Source organism: Sceloporus occidentalis, unplaced genomic scaffold (genome assembly GCF_023333645.1).
Source record: "Sceloporus occidentalis isolate IW3139 unplaced genomic scaffold, rSceOcc1.0.p SCAF_222, whole genome shotgun sequence".
NCBI classification, from domain to species: Eukaryota; Metazoa; Chordata; class Lepidosauria; order Squamata; family Phrynosomatidae; genus Sceloporus; species Sceloporus occidentalis.
This window is the reverse complement of record NW_028317202.1, coordinates 112,127-133,579: the sequence shown is the minus strand read 5'-3', so window position 1 is coordinate 133,579 and position 21,453 is coordinate 112,127.

Below are 21,453 nucleotides of genomic sequence, written 5' to 3'. Positions count from 1 at the left end.
CGCGATGGACGCAGACAACCCCCGCTGCTAGCGGTGGAGTGCGAGCAACCTAGAATGAAGCAGCGGGCCCCTGCGGAAGTCTGCGAGCGGCACATACATCTTCAGTTCAGGTAAGGGGGTGGGGGAGGCTGTATGAAGGAGTATGTGAGATTGAGCGAGTAAGTGAATTAATGAGTATCTGTGAAGGAGTGAATGAATGTGAATGAGTATATGTAAATGAGTATCTGAATGAGGGAATTAATGAGTATCAATGTATGAATGAATATCTGTGAATTAGTGAATGAATATTTGTGAACGAGTAAATTAATATGTGTGTGTGATAGCATGGATGTGTAAGTGGGGGGGACATGCAACAGGCAGGCTGTTTTGGTGGCAAAGATGCCACAGGCAGGCTATATTGGAGGCAAAGATGCCACAGGCAGGCTGTTTTGGGGGCAAAGATGGCAAGTCCTATTCTTCCAATCGGGGTCCTAGGCAGGTCTGGGTGCCGGATCTGATTTGATACTAAAGGGGGGTGGCTGGCATAAATACACAATGTGGGGCTGGCTGGGGGCAATACGCAAGGGTGTGGGGCCATTCACAAGCGGGTGCTGGCTGGGGCATCACATAAATCAATACTAAAGTGGGGCTGTCTGGTGGGATAAATATACAATGTGGGGCTGGCTGGGGGCATAAATACACAATGGGGGGCTGGCGGCATCAATACAAAAGAGGGCCAGCTGCGGCCATCACATAAATCAATACCAAAGAGAGGGGCAGCCTGGGGGCATAAATACACATAGGGTTGGCTGGGGGCAATACACAAGGGGGCAAAAACACAAACGACATAAGCAGCGTAGAAACCGTCCAGATGCGAGTGTCAGTGTGGCAGAGTCTTTCCTTGTGTGCGTGTCTGGGTGGCAGAGCCTGTCCTGGTGTGTATTTATCTGTCATCTGTTTCCTGGCACTTTACTTTCTGTAGGAATAAATTGAACTATTTAATTTTTAGTTATCCAGAGATAAAATGCACTCCTGAATTTGTAGTCACTTCAGAGAACAAAACATTCTAGGCCCAGAAATCATTGAGAGCAAAAGTAAAGGTATTGTGTTATTTACTCTATTTCAACCTGCGTATCTTATTAAAAAGGATTAGTGACACTAAATTGTGGCTTCAGGCGTCCCGTGTATGATGACTTTTTTTTTAGTGTACTGATGTCCTCCCACTCCCATCACATAAAATTCTGTCTTATACTATCTGCCTAGCACTGATGTTCTCTTTATCCAGTACACATGGATGTCGAGGAGTTAAGATTCTGTCCATTCTGTCTATTTTATTTATTTCCATAAAAAGGCCCACCAAAATCCTCAGCACCAGGCCCATGATGCTCTTAATCCGGCTCGTATCACCAGAAGGATATAGATATGTTGGAGAAAGTTCAGAGAAGGGCTACTAAAATGGTTCATGTATTACAGCAGTGGTTGTCAAACTTCCTAATGCCGCGACCCTTTAATACAGTTCCTCATGTTGTGGTGACCCCCAACCATAACATTATGTAATTATATATTGTGAAATATGTGTTTTCCGGTGGTCTTAGGCGACCCCTGTGAAAGGGTCCCTCGAACCCCAAAGGGGTAGCGACCCACAGGTTGAGAACCGCTGTATTACAGGATAAAGCTTACCAGGACAGGTTAAAGAATCTTAAGATATATAGCCTGGAAGAAAGTCGTGACAGGGGGGATATGATAGAAACATTTAAATACTAAAAGGGAATCAACAAGATAAAGGAAGAGAGTTTATTTAAAAGGAGAAATACTACCACAACAAGAGAACATAGTCATAAGCTGGAGGGGCAAAGGTTTAATGATAACATCAGGAAATATTACTTTACGGAAAGGGTAGTGGACGCATGGAATAGCCTTCCAGCAGAAGTGGTAGGTGTTAATACAGAAAAGACATTTAAGCAAGCATGGGATAGGCATAAAGCCAGGCTAGATCTAGGATAAGGGCAGGTACTAAGGAAAACACTCAGGGGTTGGGCAGACTGGATGGGCCTAATGGTTCTTATCTGCCATCACTTTCTATGTTTCTATGTTATGTTTCTATAGTGGCCCAGCATGCTAGGAAGGTATATTGCATAGACTTGGGTGGCCCTTTTCTCTTAGCTGAATATTGAGGGCTGAGGGCTTTGTGGATTAACACTGCCGCAAGGGATGGACCTCATTGCCTCCCACCAGGGTGGACTTAGGGGTGGTAGGTAAGGCAATATATCAGGTTTCTTTTATTACCTTTCACTGTGCACAGAGAAATTGAAAAATGATTAATCATCAGCCTGCTTGACCCCTCTTTTTTATTATTATGTTATATTTTTCAATTTAGTTGGAATGGCTTTTTTAAAACTAACATGCACCTGTGTCTACTACACAGGTGCATGCTAGTTTAATAAAAGCAGTATATAAATGGTGTGGGATGTTTTTTGCCAGTACTTATGTATGTTGGCTTTCATCAATTTGCGACTTGGACTTCTGTTGAGCTTGAAAAGTTAGCTGCTGCAAAAATTTTTACCTAACTTGCAGGCACTCACAGTTTAATGAATAGATCTCCCTATATTGCGCTGTATGGATAGTACAGGGGGGCTAACAAATATATGTATTGTGTTTGTACCTTGTAAATTCCTAGCATTAGTTATTTCTCACACTGTAACTTTTATGTAGTACAAAAGGTAACAGTTCTGTATATGACAATACATTGGTTAGTATGGGATTTATTGCAATGTACAAGAACCTTTTGAGCTCAAGGCAATAACACTGCATACATGTGTTACATATATGAATATTAAAGATATATATATATATATATACATATATATATACACACATATATATGACTAAGGAATTACAACTAGGGGCAGCCTTCAAACACCAAATCAACACAATGTATTTGGCAATAATCTATGAAAATAAACCGATGTTTGTTTCCTGATAAACATTTTAACAAAGACATTGCATATCACATATGAAGAGTAACAAGAGAATGTTATGTGCCTGTCTGAGAAAAGCAGTTGTTCTGAAATCAAAGAGCTGTAGTTTAGGGGTCATTCAATTAAATCTTACAGAAAGAAGGGCAAAAGAACGATGCAGTGTGTCCCATTATCTATGCTTACATTGTAACCCCAAGAGCTGATACTCACCCGTACCTAATCACTCACAGTTTAGAGACTCACTTTTGGGGCTGTAGGAGTGGGCACAAGATGGAAGAGAGATGTCTGACTTCGTGAGGCTCACCGCCCTTTTTGCAGATGCAGGGAAATAGGCTGTCTTTCTTCTTCAAGCCAATTCGCATACAAAGGGGTGGAAACATAATGTGATGTGACTAGGAGGAGGAGGAAGAAGAGGAGGGTAATTTACTAGAAACCAGAGGCTGGGGAAATTGCTAGGAAAGTGAAACACTATCAAGTACAAACCATTCTTAAAAGCCTGCACCTTGAGCATTGTTATTATAATTTTTTATTTAAAAATAGTATTTAACGACAGGAATGCATTCTTAGTTGTTACATTTGTTTTCTGCTAACCCATTCATAGTGGGGAAATAGAGGGTTTTCCCTACCCTAAAGACTGGAGGGTTTTCTGCTGTTTTTTTTAGTTTGATGTACCCAAATCATTCATTGTTTTTTTTCTTAAGGGCAAGTATGTCCTTCTTTTTAAACCATAAAAATACATATAACACAATAGTTATTGTTACGGAAGCATCCGTGCCATGGGCTCCTGGAGGTGCCTGAGTGGCCAGCCTCCTTCCTACAGACTATGCGCCCTGGTATGGAGTGCCACATTTTCCAACGTACAAGAGACTCTAAAGACTGTGGAGCTCGGAAAGTCAGGGAACCCCCATTGTTTACTATCCTCCCAAAGACTACAATATTGACCCCCTTCTGGGTGTCCCCCTTCTCTCTACAATGTTCTGTCTGGTGCCAAAAGGGTTAGTCGCTGGTGTCCCAGCAGGAGGAAGCAATGATTGGCGGGAGTACCCAGTCGGGGTACAGGACATCCCGTCACAATTATTAGTGCTATTATGTAAAATAAAAACAATGCCAAAAGAGAAGATAAAAATTGCAGTTTGGTTTAGGATTTCTTTTACAGAATAGGTGTCCTAATAATACATTGCTCCCTTACAAAGTACCCTACTTTGCATAACAAAACTCTGAGTTTGACAATAGCAAAGGGTGTTTTTTCTAATTCTCTGCTGGTACCATTTTATATTATTTTATTTTAGATTTATTTTTAGTTAATTATTTCCTGCCTCCAGTGGAACATGGTGACTCCCTACTTCCTACTCCTCTCTTCAGTCCTTTTGCATTGATACCTATCAAGAGACATTTGGGCATTCAAAGAATGGAGATGAAGCAGTTCTCACTCAAAGTGGCTCTTCACCAAAACTAGGATGTTTGCTACTGCTGACAGAAAAGAGTCCAGGCTGTCATTAGACATAATTACATCAGACGAAACTGAGTATGGTTTCAAAAATACGTTACTTTCTTCCTCATACTTTTACTTCTTCCATTATACCTTTCCTGAAGGCACGAAGCAGCATGTTCAGAAAAGTTTGTTGCACACTACTTGTTTTTTTGTAGGTTTGTTTGCCGAAACGGCAAAAGAACAAAAAAAATCTAAACTAGATTCTCTTCTTAAAGGGACACGCCATCCATCACGTGCACTTTAATGTATAGGATACCTGAGAGGCTTCTTTTGGAAATGCTTTAATTTTACCCATGGTATACAATAAGGTGGGTGCTTGTGCCAATCTTTGACTAATATTACATAGGTTTTTTGTAATGTACCATACAATCTAAGCTATAGAAAAGGCAACTTTAATTGAACAGATGGGTTGTATCTTTTCTGCTGACACAGCCAGGGCCACCATCAGAAATCTTGGGACTTAACACCTGGACCCCAATGTGCTTTCCATTAGCCCTCCCCATGTCCATCCTATTGTCTCACCTATCACTCCACCTTAAGATCCCCCTATAAGCACACGTTATGAGAACAGGGTCAAGCCTATGGTCATGCTTACACCCTAAACTAGCACACTTACACCACACAGTAACAGACACACATCCTAACATCATATCCTCATAAACACTAACATCTTACAGTAATACACACACATCAACACCATTTACTTAATACAAATTAACACTACAAGGAGGATGGGGTCCCCATCCATGGGGATTTGGATCTTTGGACAGATTATTCATAATTTGTGGAATTTAGGGTTTATTTTCAAGGATTGTGGTTTGAGTGTGTCTGGGCTCAATGGTGGTCCAATTGTGGTTTTACTAAAAACCTATTCTTGATGGACTTGTTCCTTATTGTAGTATGAGGTACAATTTGATAATTTGACTGTGTTACAGGTAATCGGGTGATATGCTTACTGCGTCAGTTTTTCTTTTCTTGTCTTTATATATTTGGTATCAGAGCTGGCCTTAGGTGTTCAGGCACCCTGTGCGGACTACTTCTCTGCCCCCCCCGAAAACAGAAAAGAAAGGGAACAAATCTTGTAACAAACAACTAGTTTTAATTAGAGATTATTTGTGTGCAAGTAAAAACAAGTACAATAATAATAACACTGGTAACAATAATGTACCTTAAATACATTAAATATAGGGCAAAAAATCTTTGTAACAAAAACAATTTTCCTTTAAATATTAAAAAAATTGGACCCTAGGCAATTATTTCCTTTGCACTCCCTCCACGCACCCTAGCATGCAAAAAAAAATATTTGCCACACTGACTGCAGATTAGGGGAAGACTGTGAGAGTCAGTGCAGTCTTCCCTCCTTCTGACTCTACCGTGACTTTGAAAGGTCCTCTCCCTCGTGACCATCCCCTCATTCACTAAGCCACACCTCTCTTTTCCTTCCTCTCTGTAGTTCAGGTATAGATCAAATAAACAACAAATGTAAGCAACATGCGTATATAGCATTGCAGGTATAGTCCAACCTGGGGATCACATGTAAACTCAGCAATGAAGGCATAGCTCAAATAAACACATGGAAACAGCACTGCAGGTATAGATCAACTAAATAAGATATACAAACCAAAGTATACATAAATAATGTATGGATCAACAAAATAACAGACAAATCCAGCTTTGCAGGTATAGATCAACTGGAAATCACATATAAACTCAACATTAAAAGTATAGATTAAAAAAACCCTAAATTACAGGCATAGATCACAGGTTGCACACCCCAAAGCCAGCCCTGGTGTCCACAGCACCCAGATTACACACAAACAAATTACAGCCCAACCTGAGCCATCTTTGTCCCCAAACAGCCCAGCGTGAGCCATTTTTGTCCCCAAACAGCCCAGCATCTTTGCGTGAGACATCTTTGTCCTCAAACAGCGCATCCTGTGCCATCTTTGTCCCATAAACACCCTGCCTGTGCCATCTTTGTCCCACAAACACCCTGCCCGTGCCATCTAGGTCCCCAAAGCTCAAATACACTGCTTGTGCCATTATTTATACATCTATGATACACACAAAACACTTATACAATCACTCACTCATTCACTCTGTCATTTACACAATTCCTTCACACAATTATTCATTCTTTCACTCATTCACACAAATCATTTACACATTTATTTATTCATTATCTCCCACATTCACACAATTCATACAGACATTAATTCATTATCTCACGTATTCACACAATTCATCCACTCATTAATTCATTTATTCTCTCAATTCATTCATTATCTTACTCATTCTCACTCTTTCTTTCAAGATTCTTACCCCCCTTTGTCACGATCTCTTCCCCCTTCTCACTATCTACCCCTTCTCCTGCCTTTCTCACAATATCCTCCCCCTTCTCACTATCTACCCACTCCCCCACTTACTCTCTACCCCTCTCCTACCTTTCTCACTATCTATCCCCCTCTCCTCCCCCCACTCACTATCTATCCTTCTCACCATCTACCCCCTCCCCGCTTCTTACTATCTATCCCCTCTCACCCCTTCTTACTATCTACCCCCCTTCACAGCTGAGCATCAGGAAATGACATCATATTCAAGCGCTCATAGTGAAGCACCGCACCGGGCCAAGGCCTCGAGCTCCCACCGCTGTAGTCAGGGCAGCGGTAGGGAGCAGAAGAGACAAAAGGGGCTGAGTGGTTGCTAAAAACTTTTTCATGTGCGACCACTCAGAACCCCTTTCTCTCCTCCTCCTCTACCTGCTGCCTTGGCGCGGCCCTGGCCTTGGTGATGGGATGGCCGCGTGGTGCCCCTGCTACCATGGTGCCCTGTGCGGCCGCACAGCTCACACACCCCTAAGGCCGACCCTGTTTGGCATGTTCATGTTACTGTAAATGATGTGGCCTATGTTTTATCTTTACAGATGATTTACTTGTTCCAGTTGTTGGCTCCAGTGACAGATCCCAGGGGTGTGTCCATACCCAAATGGATTTGAAGTGTTTAGTAGTGATGTCCGGTTCATGAACGAATCATTCTTTTGATACAACTCTTTTCAATGATCCGGATGAATCGGTTCAGTAGACTAAACGATTCATTTGTAGCAGTTCAGTCTGTGAATCATGAACTGCAGTTGTAACATGATCCTAGAGTGAGTCATCTGCAGAGCACACAGACTCGGATCAGGTTACAGCTCATAGATTCACAGACTTGTTCAGAGACTCGTTCAGAGACTCATTCAACTGAATCGTTCAGAGAATTGTTCAGAGAATCGTTCACACAATTAATCTTCACTGCCCCCAGGATTTAAATTCCCCTTAGTTTGCCCCTTTACATCTAACTGCACCTTAAATTAACCCTAAACACCCCGTTAACCATAACTGCCCCTAAATTAACCCCCACCTCCCCTAACTTTCAGCAGCCCAAATATTAATAGCAGCTGCTATGTAGCCAGGAAGTACCAGTCTTGAAGGGGTTAAGTGATTTGGGGAAATATGGCACATGCAGGGTATTTATGGGACAAAAATGGCAAAGGGTGGGCTTTTATGTGTGTGTAATCTGGGTGCTGGTCAGGTTCTATGTGGGCAGTGTGGACGCCAGGGCGGGCTTTGGGGTGTGCAATGTGATATATGCCTGTAGTTTAGGAGGTTTATCTATACCTTTAATGCTGAGTTTACAAGTGATTTCCATTTGATCTATACCTGCAGAGCTGGGATTGTGTGTTCTGTTGATCTGCATCTGCTATGCTATGTGTCCATACATTATTTATGTATACCTGCAAATACAGGGTTTTATGTCTTATTCAGTTGATCAATACCTGTGGTGCTGTTTCCATGTGTTGGATTCAATCTATACCCTCAGTGCTGAGTTTACATGTGATTTCCAGTTGATCTATACCTACAATTTTAGGTCACTGATTATTGATCAGTCTCCCTGATCAATGTCGGTGGCTTAAACTTGTCACCTACAAGCCATCTGATATATATATAAAAAATACAACATATAGTTAACCTAATAAAATGTGACCACTAATTACCTTTTTGGTTACTAATTATTGATCCATCTTACTTCAATAGCCAAAGACCTAATCTGATCATCATCCCTAACATTAACACTATACAGTACTCTAACCTAAAACCTAACTGTACCTTTAACTATACACCAACAGGATCCTAGTGTTGCCCCTTATGCTGTTAGATAACCCCTATTTTCACTAAACTGAAAGGTAAGGGGGTGACCGACGTCCTTCAGCTTTCTGGGACTATATAGTTTTATGGGGCTAAATACAAATCAAAAGTTGTTTCAGTAATTTCACGTACCAAAACACTGTGTTTTGATAGCATGGGCTTGTTAAAAATGGAAAAAATGAAACTTTACCGCAATGTTTAGCACAGATTGGCGCTAAATTGATTATATATAAAGTGTTGAAATGGTACTAGTAAAATATTTTGAGATGTCAACTTTCAAAAAGTCTATACTTTTGTTCAGCAGTTTTTCTTTTTCTGGCTGCTATTGGGGCCCAACTCCCAGCATTCCACATTTTAAAAAAATCTTGTGCGCATCATTCATATTTAACCCATTAAGTGCCAAAATAAATGAAAATGGTAGGCATATGAAATGTTTCCAAAAAAGGACAAATTCCTAAATACATTATTGGAGTTTTTTCCCCATTTGCACTGGTTATATACTTTCTGTAGGTGAAACGTTTGCCTTTTTCCCTAATTTTCCCCACATTTTTAGATATTTTTCATACTAAATCATGGTTTATATATAAAAATTATTGCAAAAAAAGCCCTACTTGTGTGTGTGTGTATTATATATATATATATATATATATATATATATATTATGCACAAAATGAGTTAGTGGGCAATCACAATTGAATAAAGTAAAGCAAAAACTGCTCTGGTTATTTAGCGTAAACATGGAAACACCCCTGCTCCTGAAGGGGTTAAAGGTAAATATGAATACTAATAAATCAGTGTAAAAAAAAGTGCCTAAATACGATTAGGCTTCCCACAGGAAAATAATAAATAACTGTACTGATCGTGCAAGCCAAATGTTTTTGAAATAATATAAAATAGTGTTTTATATAAAGGAACATTTTAGTTCCCCCAAAAATAAATAACTATGTATGTGGGGTATTATATTGTGAGGATGTTGCTAAACATAGCTTAGATGGTACCAAAAATGCCCTGTACATGAACATATGCAACAATACTTACATTGAATAAAAATGGCACAATAGAGAATAAAACTGGTCATAACTAAATTTCTTCCTTTGCTGATACTTTCCATGATGTTTCAGCAAGAAATGTTATGCAGAGACCCTAACACTTAACCTTTACTATTGTCAACACCTCTGTCAAACCCAAGACTAAACCCAGAAGCACACAACACAGGAGTTATTCACCCCTTTAAAACAGTTATATGTGGCACAATCACACTTGACATCAGGCCATGGACCATGGATAGGAGCAACAAGATTACAAACGAGTGGACAGAGAGGCTAGGATCCGTAGATCACTCCTATTGGCCAATATTTTTAGTGTTGATTTTATCATTGGTAAGAGTGATGAATTGTTTGAGTAAAGGCATTAGCTTTGAGATTTTTTTGAACCAGGGTGGTATGAGATGACAAAGTCAAACCTGGAAAGGAACATGGGCCATCTGGTTTGTTTAGGGTTCAATCTTTTGGCCCTGCTAAATTACTCCACATTTCTGTGATCAGTGAGAATGGTGACAGCGTTCGTAGACCCCATAATATTACCTAGGAATTCTCAATTGCCAACATCATAATTGGTTTTGGTAGAAGAACATTTATTGTAGAAGAAAGCACACAAATGAAGTCTGCCATTTAAGTTTTTCTGCTGATACAGGACTACCCCCTACCCTGATTTAGGAGGCATCAAGAAAGGTGTAGTAATACTGGAGCTGAAGAAAAGGCCTGCTTAAGCATCTAGAAGGCCTGGACAGCTTCCTCAGACCAGTGCTTACAGCCCACCACTTTTCTAGCCATGGACATAAGTGGACCAAAAAATTTTGAGAAATCTTTGATACATTTTTCAAAATAATTGGTAAAGGCCAGGAACTGTTGGAGAGGCTTGAGCGCAAGCGGTTGGGGCATTAGCAATTAATAGCTGTTAATTTCACAGGATCCATTTTCAAAGCCTGAGAAGGAAATAATATATCCCAGGAAGGATATTTTGAGGGCTTCAAACTTGCATGTCTCAATATTGTCCCATTTGTTTTTGGAAAATTAATTCTTTTTCCTGCCCTTTTGGTTTGGATTAAATTCTGGGGGTTGGGTGGTTATTCGGAAACAAAATTTGCTGCCTGAAAATGTCTCTCTTGCTTTCTCTCTCCATGTGTCCCCCTAGTCCTATCTGTGCACCCTGCACTCTCCCGCTGCTTTATGTCTGCTCCCCCACCTGCTCACTTACCTTCTCCAGGAGTTTTCTGGTCTCCTTTAATCTCTTGTGGCAGATGCAGAGACAATGCTGACAGGGAGTCACAAGAGGGAAGGAGGAGGGGGGTCAGTATAAGAGACTGTGTCCTGCTACAGAGAAAATTATGAAATGGAGAATGGGAAGGGGCAGGTAGTGTACACAAACCTGTTATAGAGGCTGCCCTAAATGAAAATATAAACCTTGCTAGTCTGTATAGGTAAATTATTCTACAGCTTTCCTTACAGACACCAAAATGGTTACTTGCATACTAATTACTAAATTAAATTAACCCAAATTTGTGGATTTGTAAATTCGTAGGAATTTTTCAAAAACAGGTATAGACTCCCACAAAACGGACGAAGGCAAAGAAAAAAAGCTAAACATTTCCTCCAGGTGAACTGGCAGAGCTTCCGGTGATCTCCTCTCCTCCAGTTTGAGGGTTGGGGTAGGATGTCAACGGAAGCTCGCCATTTTGCTCTACCACAACCTTGTGTGAACTTCCGCTAACATGGCAGAGCTTCTGTGACATCCTCTCCCCTGATTGGAGAATTGGGGAGAGAATGCACTATGATACCCTTGTGTGAACTTCCACCAAAATGGTGGAGCTTCTGTAATTTTGTTCAAATTAAAGTAAAAATGGGTCCCAAGAATCATTTTTGACCCAGTTGCAGATGTATCAAGTAACTTGATTTTCATAAAGGGTTGAGAATCGAGCTAGACTGACCAAGCACTTCGATGATCCCAGCAGTGTGGCGGCTCAGTTAGAGACTGAGTTGTAGTGTAGCAAAGCAACTGCTGGAGGGAGAGATACCTGCAGACAGGAGATGCCTTAGGTAGATACACTGAACAGGTAGTCCCAGGGTCAGGGCCGTTGCTAGAGCCCATAGCAGATTTAGGGTAAATCAAAATTTCTTTATTTTGTAATTTTTGCAGTGAAAAGGGGGATACAGAAGGAAAAAAAAGGGGGAATGCGGGGTAAAACAGAAAACAATGGTCGCAACAAGAGACCTACAGTAACATAGCTCAATACAAGAGGCAGGGTGCATTACGATAGCACACATTGTGCGTAGAGAGCCACACATCAAGAGACATAGTTGACAGTACATTGTAAAATGAGCAGGTCACATAACAACAGCGCACTTGTGCACGAGAGAGCCATATGACAAGGGGCAAAGTGGTACATACGATAACCCCTATTATAAGGGTTTGCAAACTAGTACAAAGGGCACTGTGTTGTTGCAGACGTGATAGCTAGAGGAGCTCTCGTTTCAGCAGCCCCAAAACTAAAGGGGAATCACAAAAGTGGGAGAGGGAGGGGAAAACACAGGGAGGAGGGAAGGGAGAGGGAAAGAAGGAGAGTGAGAGAGAGAAAAAAGAAACACAAAGAGAGGGGGAAAAAAAAAAAACAAAAAAAAAAAACGCTCAAACACCACAACAAAAACTACTACCTCACCTGGCCACCTCAACCAAACGCAAAGAGAACACATCTCTTTGGAACTAATCCAATAGAGGGCGAATAAGGGGGCCTGCGACAAACTCCAGCCAGTGAAACCAAGTCTTCTGGTATCTCTCCTCCGCACCCGTGGCAAGCAGGTGCAACTCCTCCAGGACGCTCGTTTGTTCAACTCGGAGGACCCACTCCTTAAAGGTAGGCGGGGCAGGATCACCCCAGTGCAGCGGGATGAGCGCCTTAGCTGCTGTGAGAAGATGGCGCGTAATAGACCTGCGGAACCAACGTTCCGAGAGGGGGGTATGAAGGAGAAGACAAAATTCCGGCGTGAACGGGACCACGCGGTCCGTGAGGCGTTGCAACTGGGTATGAACAGATTTCCAGAAAGGAACTATACGAGGACACTGCCACCACAAATGCAGGAGAGAGCCTGGGGAGGCGTCGCATCTCCAGCACCTGTTCGGCACGTCGGGGCGGTATATAGAAGTCAAGGCAGGGGGTCGGTACCATAGGGCCAGCAGCTTGTATGACATTTCCTGGTCGCTGGTACTCCTGGAGCAGCAATGAGTGAAGACATATATCTTTTCCCATTGTTCCGTCGTAAAAGCGACCCGCAGCTCGGATTCCCACCGTCCCATAAACACAGGGGGCACCGGATTAAGTGCCTCAAGGAGCAGACCATATAGCCGTGAGATGCCATGTGGTGGGAGCTCAACAGCAACACACAGGTCCTCAAACACTGTGAGTGCTCGCTACATGTCATGTCTCCGGTAAGAGCACCATATAAAGAGAACTCACGGAGGATATTGGGGAGAGAGATCTGGGGTCAGGACACAACGAACAGCAGGTGATCCGCATAACCTAAAATTTTATGATGGGTACCCCCAGCTCGCAACCCACATATATCAGGGTTCATCCGCACGGCTTGGAGTAAGGGCTCAACAGAGAGCACGAACAGCAGGGGGGAAAGTGGGCAGCCCTGCCTCGTCCCATTTCGGATAGCAAAGGAATCCGAGAGGGAGCCATTAACCCGGACGCGAGCTGAGGGAGTGGAATACAAGGACCGAATCCAGGTCAGCAAACCGGGACCGAAACCCATATGTGACAGGGTGGACAGCATGAAAGGCCAGTCCACCCTGTCAAAGGCCTTCTCAGCGTCCGTGGAGAGCAGCGTAGTCGGAGTGGAGGTGTGCTTGGCGTAATGCATAAGTGAAAGGGCTCTGATAGTGCTGTCCCTGGCTTCACGCCCGGGGATGAAGCCCGTCTGATCCGGGTGAACCAGCGAGCGCATGAAAGGCTTGATTCGGTTGGCAAGAATCTTGGCCAGCAGTTTCAGATCCGCGTTCAACAATGAAATTGGGCGGTAGCTGCTGCATTGCTCCGGGTCCTTGCCCTCCTTTGGAATGAGAGTAATCGCGGCAGACAAAGTATGATCCGGAATACGACCGCCCGACAGAATAGAGTTGAAGGCACTCACAAAGTGAGGGCCCAAAATATCTTTAAATACCGAGTAGTAGCGTAAGGGAAGCCCATCAGGGCCTGGGCATTTCCCAGCCGGGGAGGACTTAAGGGCAAGGAGAAACTCTGGCAGTGTGATTGGGGAGTCCAGAGTGGCCGACTCATCCAACGTGATCTTCCGTCTAACGGTCCTATCAAGATACGACCTGATTTCTAGGGACTGACTGGGAAGTGCGAAGATTGTAGAGTCCCTCGTAATAACTCTGGAAACAGCGAGAGATATCGGAGGGGTGTGAGTGAAGGAGACCGCTCGAGGAGCGTATCTTGGGCACATAGGTCGGTTTCTGTATGGCCCGTAAAGCCCGAGCTAGATATTTACCCAGCTTATTGCCATGCTCGTAATATATTGCCTTGGTTTTCAGAAAAGAAGTGTGCAGTCGACAATTGAGGATCGAGGCCAACTCCCCCCGGAGAGACAAGAGGAGCTGCAGGTCGCTTCCAGACACCGAGGTTTTGTGCGCCTGTTCTGCCAAGGCTATCTGGGCGTAGAGACTGTCTATCCGCTCCTGCTCTGCGCGTTTGCGCTTAGAGCACTCCTTGAGAAAATGCCCCCTAATTACGCATTTATGCGCTTCCCAGACTGTCAACTCAGGGGTACCCTGGAGGAGGTTATCCTGAAAATAATGGCGGAGGACCTCAAGCGACTCAGAGCGGGCCACCACGTCCGATAAGACAGATTCATTGAGACGCCAGGAGCCTCCAGTAGGACGGGGGAGGGGGGAGGCCAGGGAGAGGGACAGGGGGGCATGGTCCGACCAGGTCGTCGCCCCAATGGGCGAAATGGCAAGGAAGAAAGAAGAAATCGATGCGGGAATACGAGTTGTGCGGCATGGAAAAGAAAGTGTAGTCTCTTGTATCAGGATGGAGAGCCCTCCAACAATCAACCAGCCTGTGAGTCGTAAGGAGTGAATGGATCCTGCGGAGGACGTGGCGGGGGGTCCGCGTTGTCCCTGAAGAGGTGTCTAAAGCCGGATACAGTGCTACATTAAAGTCACCCCCTAGGACTAGAATCCCTTCTTGAAAGCCATTAAGCTGCTGCAGTACAGAACGAAGGGCGAGGTGTTGGCCTCGGTTAGGGAGGTAGACATTCACCAGCGTGTACATTTGATCCGCGATCACGCCCTTAACCAATAAATACCTCCCCTCGGGGTCAGCTACAACATCTGAGGTGTGGAAGGGTAACTGGGCAGAGAAAAGAATCACCACTCCCTTAGATTTTGCCAATGGGTTATTACTGAAAAAACCGGTGGGGTAGGAGCGGCAGGAGAGCCTAGGAGCCTGAGACGCCAGGAAGTGAGTCTCCTGAATAAAAGCGATATCTACCCGACCTCTGCGAAGATCTCGGAAAAAGGAGGAGCGTTTCTCAGGGGTGTTGAGGCCCTTGACATTAAGTGAGAGCAAATTAAGCCCGCGGGTGGGTAGAGTTGACATTGAACAAACAAACAAACACAAAAAAAAAAAAGGGGGGAGAAGAGGGGGGGAGCAAGAGGAGAAAGCAGGAGTAGGAAGGAAGGGAGGGAGGGAAAACAGGAGGAGGGTGGGTCAGGACAAGAAATACACCAACAGCGCCCGACGGGTAGTATACACCCGACAGCAACAGGGCGTCCCTGTGCAGGGGAGATGTCGAATCCGTAAGGAAAGGTGGAACCACCAAACAGAACAGAAAATAAACACAAAAGTGAGTGAAACATGCACGGGCCGCCGCCCGCTACCTTTTACTAGTAAGAGCAACAAAAGCGATAACAAAAAGACCGCTATGTGAACCAAAACAACACAATCGAAAGAGGCAAAGGAAATGAGGAGGCGGTGAGGTGCAAGCATTGCGCGCGGATGGAGGCGCGGGGCAGAGGTTCTACATGTGTGAGAGTGTAAAGGGCAAGAAGGTCAGAGGACAAACAGGACGCATGCACCGAAGCCGAGAACAATGCATCCTCTAGCCGCTACAAAATAAATGCAAGTTATATGGATCAATATATATAAAAGCGAAAGAGAAGAAAAAGAAAAGAAAAAAAAAAAAAGATAAAAAAAAGGGTGGGGTGGGTGTGCGTGTGGGTGTGTGTGTGTGTGTGTGTGTGAGAACTCAGGTGGCCATGACTGCAATATGACAACTCAAAGACAAACAGAAATCATACCACTATGCACACATATAATCAGCGAAAGGAGGCGGCGCATCCGGCAGGCAGAGCGATCCACGCCAGCCAACATAGATAGGTATAGGCAGGCATACAAGTGTGACGTGGTATGTGCAATGCCCGCAGGCACAGGCACAGGCACAGGATACAGGCCCTGCCCATGTAGGGGCCCGAAGGCAATAAACCCGCAGGAGGTGGCACCGTGTGATAACAGTCCAAACGTGGCGAAGCGTGAGCGCTGTCTGGGCTGTATAGTTGGGAGTATATATATGTATATATGTAAAAAAAAAAAAAAAAAAAAATATATGTAGAATATGTAGAGGCAGACATACAAGTGTAATGCAATGTGCGTACAGCCCGCAGGTACAGGCACAGGAGATATGCACTACCTATGTAGAGGCCAGAGGACAACCAGCGCGCATGAGGTACCACTATGCATACATATAAACAGCGAAAGGAGGCGACGCATCCGCGCAGGCAGAGCGATCCACGCCAGCCCACATAGATATGCATAGGCAGGCATACTAGTGTGGTGTGGTATGGGCAATGCCCGCAGGTACAGGCACAGGATATAGGCTCTGCCTATGTAGGGGGGGGGTGTGTGTGTGAGCCCATAGCCGCAGTGTCGTGTGGGTGTGCCTGGATATAACTCAAAGATAAACAGAAAATCATACCACTATACACGCATATAAGCAGGGGGGGGGTCCGGCAGACACGAGTAACGGAAGGTACCATGCGGACACGTCACCCCAATCCCCCAAACCCACGCGAAGGGTGGGGGCGGCAGAAGGGCTTCGGGGACCAAGCAATTGTAGAGGCACGAAACCTCCTATGAACAAATAAACAGGGGGTAGGAAAAAAAATAAATAAATAAACAGGACAGTACAGTCCAAATAAATAAACAGAAAGAAATTGCCACGACAGGTAGGTATTGAGTGTGGTGCAAAATCCTCTACTCCTCTACCGGGCCCATACGTCGAGAGGCCATTAAGGCAGGAGGGTCAAGCGGAGAGCTTAATCGCGTGTCAGGGCGCCGAAGTCTACGAGGCCCGGGTGGTGGACCGGCGAGTCGGCCAGGAGCCGCAGACAGATCCACCCAGTCAGGGATCTGGAGGTCCGGCAGGGCCAAGTAGCGAAGCACCTCCGGGATATCGTGGTGGTATAGGATAGTCAGGGACCGGTTGGCATGCCTGATTACTAAGGCGAATGGGTAACCCCAGCGGTATGGTATGCGGAGCCGCCGTAACTCAGATAGTAGGGGACGTAGAGCCCGCCTCGCCTGAAGCGTCAGGTCGGAGAGGTCCTGGTAAAAGGAAATCGGGTGTCCATGAAAGGACCATTCACCAACCTCCCTGGCACGGGCCATGATGGTTTCCTTGAGGCGAAAGTCAGTCAGATGGCAAATGATGTCCCTAGGAGGGGACCCCGGATCTCCGGATGAGCCCTATCTGCAGGCACGGGAGTGTCCAACGGGCGGTCCAGGAGGCCATTGAAGATCTCTCCAAGCAGGCCAATGACGTCCTCCGGCGCATCCGATTCTGGGACCCCTCTGACCCGAACGTTCTGCCTCCGGCTACGATTGTCGATATCCTCGACCCGCCGGTGCAGCTCCCTGAGGTAAGTCGCGTTGCAGTCACCAAGGCGTTGAGTGGATGCGATGGCAAGTTTCTGCTGAGTCGCCGAATCCTCCAAGGTCAAGACCCTCTGTTCCAGAGCAGATAGATCCGTGCGCAAGGCCGATACTTCGTCGCGGACCACCTGCTTGAGTTCGGCGATGAGAAGAGAGAAGTCAGCCTTCCATGGTGCCGAGGAGAATAGCTGCACAACCTCCGGAGGGTGAGATGATGGAGGTGGATGCGTGATGGAGGCCGATTCCTCCGCAGAGGAAGAGCTGGCTGGAGATGCAGCCCCTGAGGCCTGCGAGGCCAAGTCAGTCGGGGTGCGAAAGTATTCGCGGACAGAGGCCGAGGAGGACCGGTGACGATCCACGTCAGGAGAGGGGTCAGAGACCATCTTCTTATTGCGTCCCATGCTAGTGTAGCAGTCAGGGATAGTAGGAGAACGAGCGAGCAGCGGCGGAGCAACTAGCTCATGCGGCCATCTTCCTCGGCGGCCAGACACGCCCCCCCCATAGCAGATTTAATAGCAGATTTAATAGAGTCTGTTTTGCAGTGGTTGCTGTGCACACACATATACATACATACACACATATCTATATATATACACACTGATCAGCTATAACATTATGACCACCTGGCTAGCATGGAATTCACTACACCTCTGAAGGTGTGCTGTGGTATCTGGCACCAAGACACTAGCAGCAGATACTTTAAAGTCCTGTAGGTTGCGATTTGGGGCCTCCATGCAGGCCCGGACTGGGACAAAAAATAGGCCCGGGTATTTAAGACTGAGCAGCCCATTTTTATTTATTTATTTATTGTTAAACCAAAATCTGACAAATTTAATATACCATTTCTTGTTGTCTATTAGTTATATTTCAACATGCTTTTGTCACTGTAATCAATTAGCATTACATAAATATATAATAAATGAATCAAAATGTCATGCAATTAAGCGCTATATCTGAAAGATTCAAAACAGTAACTAATCTTTGACCATTTAGTTGGTACTTAGCACAGCACAGCAGGGAAGAGACTCAGACCTCAGACCACCCCAACTGAATTTCAGTGCTCAGCCAATCCTCTAGGCGGAGCAATGTGACTAAAAAAAAGTTATCATACACGGGACCCCTGAAGCCACAATTTAGTGGCACTAATCCTTTTGAATAAGATACGCAGGTTGAAATAGAGTAAATAACACTTTTGCTCTCACTGATTTCTGGGCCTAGAATGTTTTGTCCTCTGAAGTGATTACAAATTGAGGAGGGCGTTTTATCTCTGGATAAGTAAAAATTACATAGTTCAATTTATTCCTACAGAAAGTAAAGGGCCAGAAAAAAGATGACTAAATACACACCAGGACGGGATCTGCCACCCAGACACACACAAGGACAGACTCTGCCACACCGACACCCAAACACACACACATACCAGGACAGGCTCTGCCACCCAAACACACACACACCAGGACAGGCTCTGCCACACCGACATTTCCTTGGGCCCTGCTCCACTCATGCATGCAATCACTCCCTCCGCTACCACACCAAAAAAAAATTGCCACGTTGACTGCAGATTAGGGGAAGACTGTGAGAGTCAGTGCAGTCTTCCCCCCTTCTCACACTGACCATGACTTTGAGAGGTCCTCTTCCCTGAAATCATTCCCAGTCCCTTTGTCCCTCATTCACTAAGCCATACTTCTCCTTTCCTTCCTCCCTGTGAACTATAGATCAAACGCATATAAACAGCACTTGCATGTATAGATCACATACAAACCATATATTTGCAGGTATGCATAAGTGATGTATGGAAACATAGCATAGCAGGTATAGATCAACAGAATCAACACAGAAACCAAGCTTTGCAGGTATAGATCAATTGAAAATCACATGTTAACTCAACGTTGAAGGTATAGATCAAATAAACATAATCAGACATACAAACCCTCTATTTGTAGGTATACAATAATAATGTATGGAAATAGAGCGTACCAGATACAGAATAACACACACCCAGCTTTGCAGGTATAAATCAATTGGAATTCACACATAAACTCAGCATTAAAGGTATAGATAACCCCCTAAATTACAGCATAGATCACAGGTTGCGCACCCACATTACACACACATTACAGCCCAGCCTGAGCCAACTTTGTCCCCTAATAGTCCAGTGTAAGACATCTTTGTCGGCAAACAGCCCACCCTTCATGTACCATCTTACTCCCCCTTCTCACTGCCTCCCCCCCTCTGCCATAGAGGCCGCATAAGCCTAGTCAGTCCGGTTCTGACTGGGTCTATTTTAAGGTAGGGGCCTAGAGCTGCAGCTCCATCAGCCCATACGTCAAATGCCCGGTGTCCCCGATGGCCAGTCCGGGCCTGCCTACATGGATGCATCCTGGTACCATATGTTCTCCAAGTAAGTGATGCACACGCACTGGGCCATCCACAAAATGTAAAAGAAAAAGTGATTCATGAGACCAGGCCACCTTCTTCCATTGCTCTGTTGTCCAGTTCTTATGCTCACATGCCCATTTTAGGTGCTTTCGGCAGTGCCTATTTAACAAACTGTGATGCACTGTGTGTTCTGACCTTTATATCAGCAATTTGCTCGTCTGTTGGATTTGACCACAAGGGCCAGCCTTCGCCCCCTCCCTTGTGCATCAATGAGCCTTGGCTGCCCTTGACCCTGTCGCCAGTTGATCACTTGGACCACTTTTGGACCCCACAAGAGCTGCAGTTTTTGAGATGCTCTGACCCAGTCTAGCCATCACAATCTGCCCTTGTCAAAGTCGCTCAGATACTTTATGCAAGATTATCGGTGTTATTTGCTTCACCTGGTCATAATGTTATGGCTGATCAGTTTGTGTATATATATATATACATACACATATATACACACATACCTTCCAACATTTCAAAATGTGAAAGAGGGACACTTTTTTTTTTTTTTTAAATCTCGCGGAACTGATACAAGCAGTTACACTTTACACCAGGGGCGTCCAACATGCGAACCTCGAGGTGCGCTCCGCGTGAGATCGGCAGCCAGGATCACAAGAGCCCTGCTGCTTACTTGTGGGGAGGGTCTATTCTCTGCTCCAGTTCTGCTTCCTCTGTGGGGAGAACGAGGGATGCCGCGCCCCCTGCTGAAATCTGTGAGCGGCATCGAGAGCTGTAGAGCAGGTAAGGGGGTGGGGTAGGTTGTGTGAATGAGTATGTCTGATTGAGGGAATGAATCTGTGAATGAATGAATGAGTGTGTGTGTCATAGCATGGATGTGTAAGTGCTGGAACTTAGGCATGATGGGACTGTGATTGCTGTTAGCCACCCTGTACCAGCATGTATTGGCTGACTTGGGATGATAGGAGTGTGATTGCCAACAGCTAACAGCAATCTGCTAACAGCAATCACAGTCCCATCATGCCTAGGTTCCAGCATTTACTGGTTGCCTGGGTATAAAAAGAGTGTGTTTGCTGTTAGCAGTCACACTCCTATCATGCCAAGTCATATTGTTTATTTTTTTTGTCCAGTTGTGGTGTATTACTTTTAATAAAAGTGTGGTTACACACTAAAATTGGACAAAGGTTAAAGGCTCAATCGCGGATCAGACGTGTACGCTGGCGAATGTCTATCTTCCCAACCGGGGCCAACACCTCACCCTTCGTTCTGTGCTGCAGAAACTTAATGGCTTCCAGGAGGGGATCCTCGTCCTAGGGGGTGACTTTAATGTTGCGCTGTCTCCGGCTTTCGACACCTCTTCAGGGTCGACTCGGACCCCCCGTCATGTTCTCCGTAGGATTCATTCCCTCCTTACAACTCACAGGCTGGTTGATTGCTGGAGGGCTC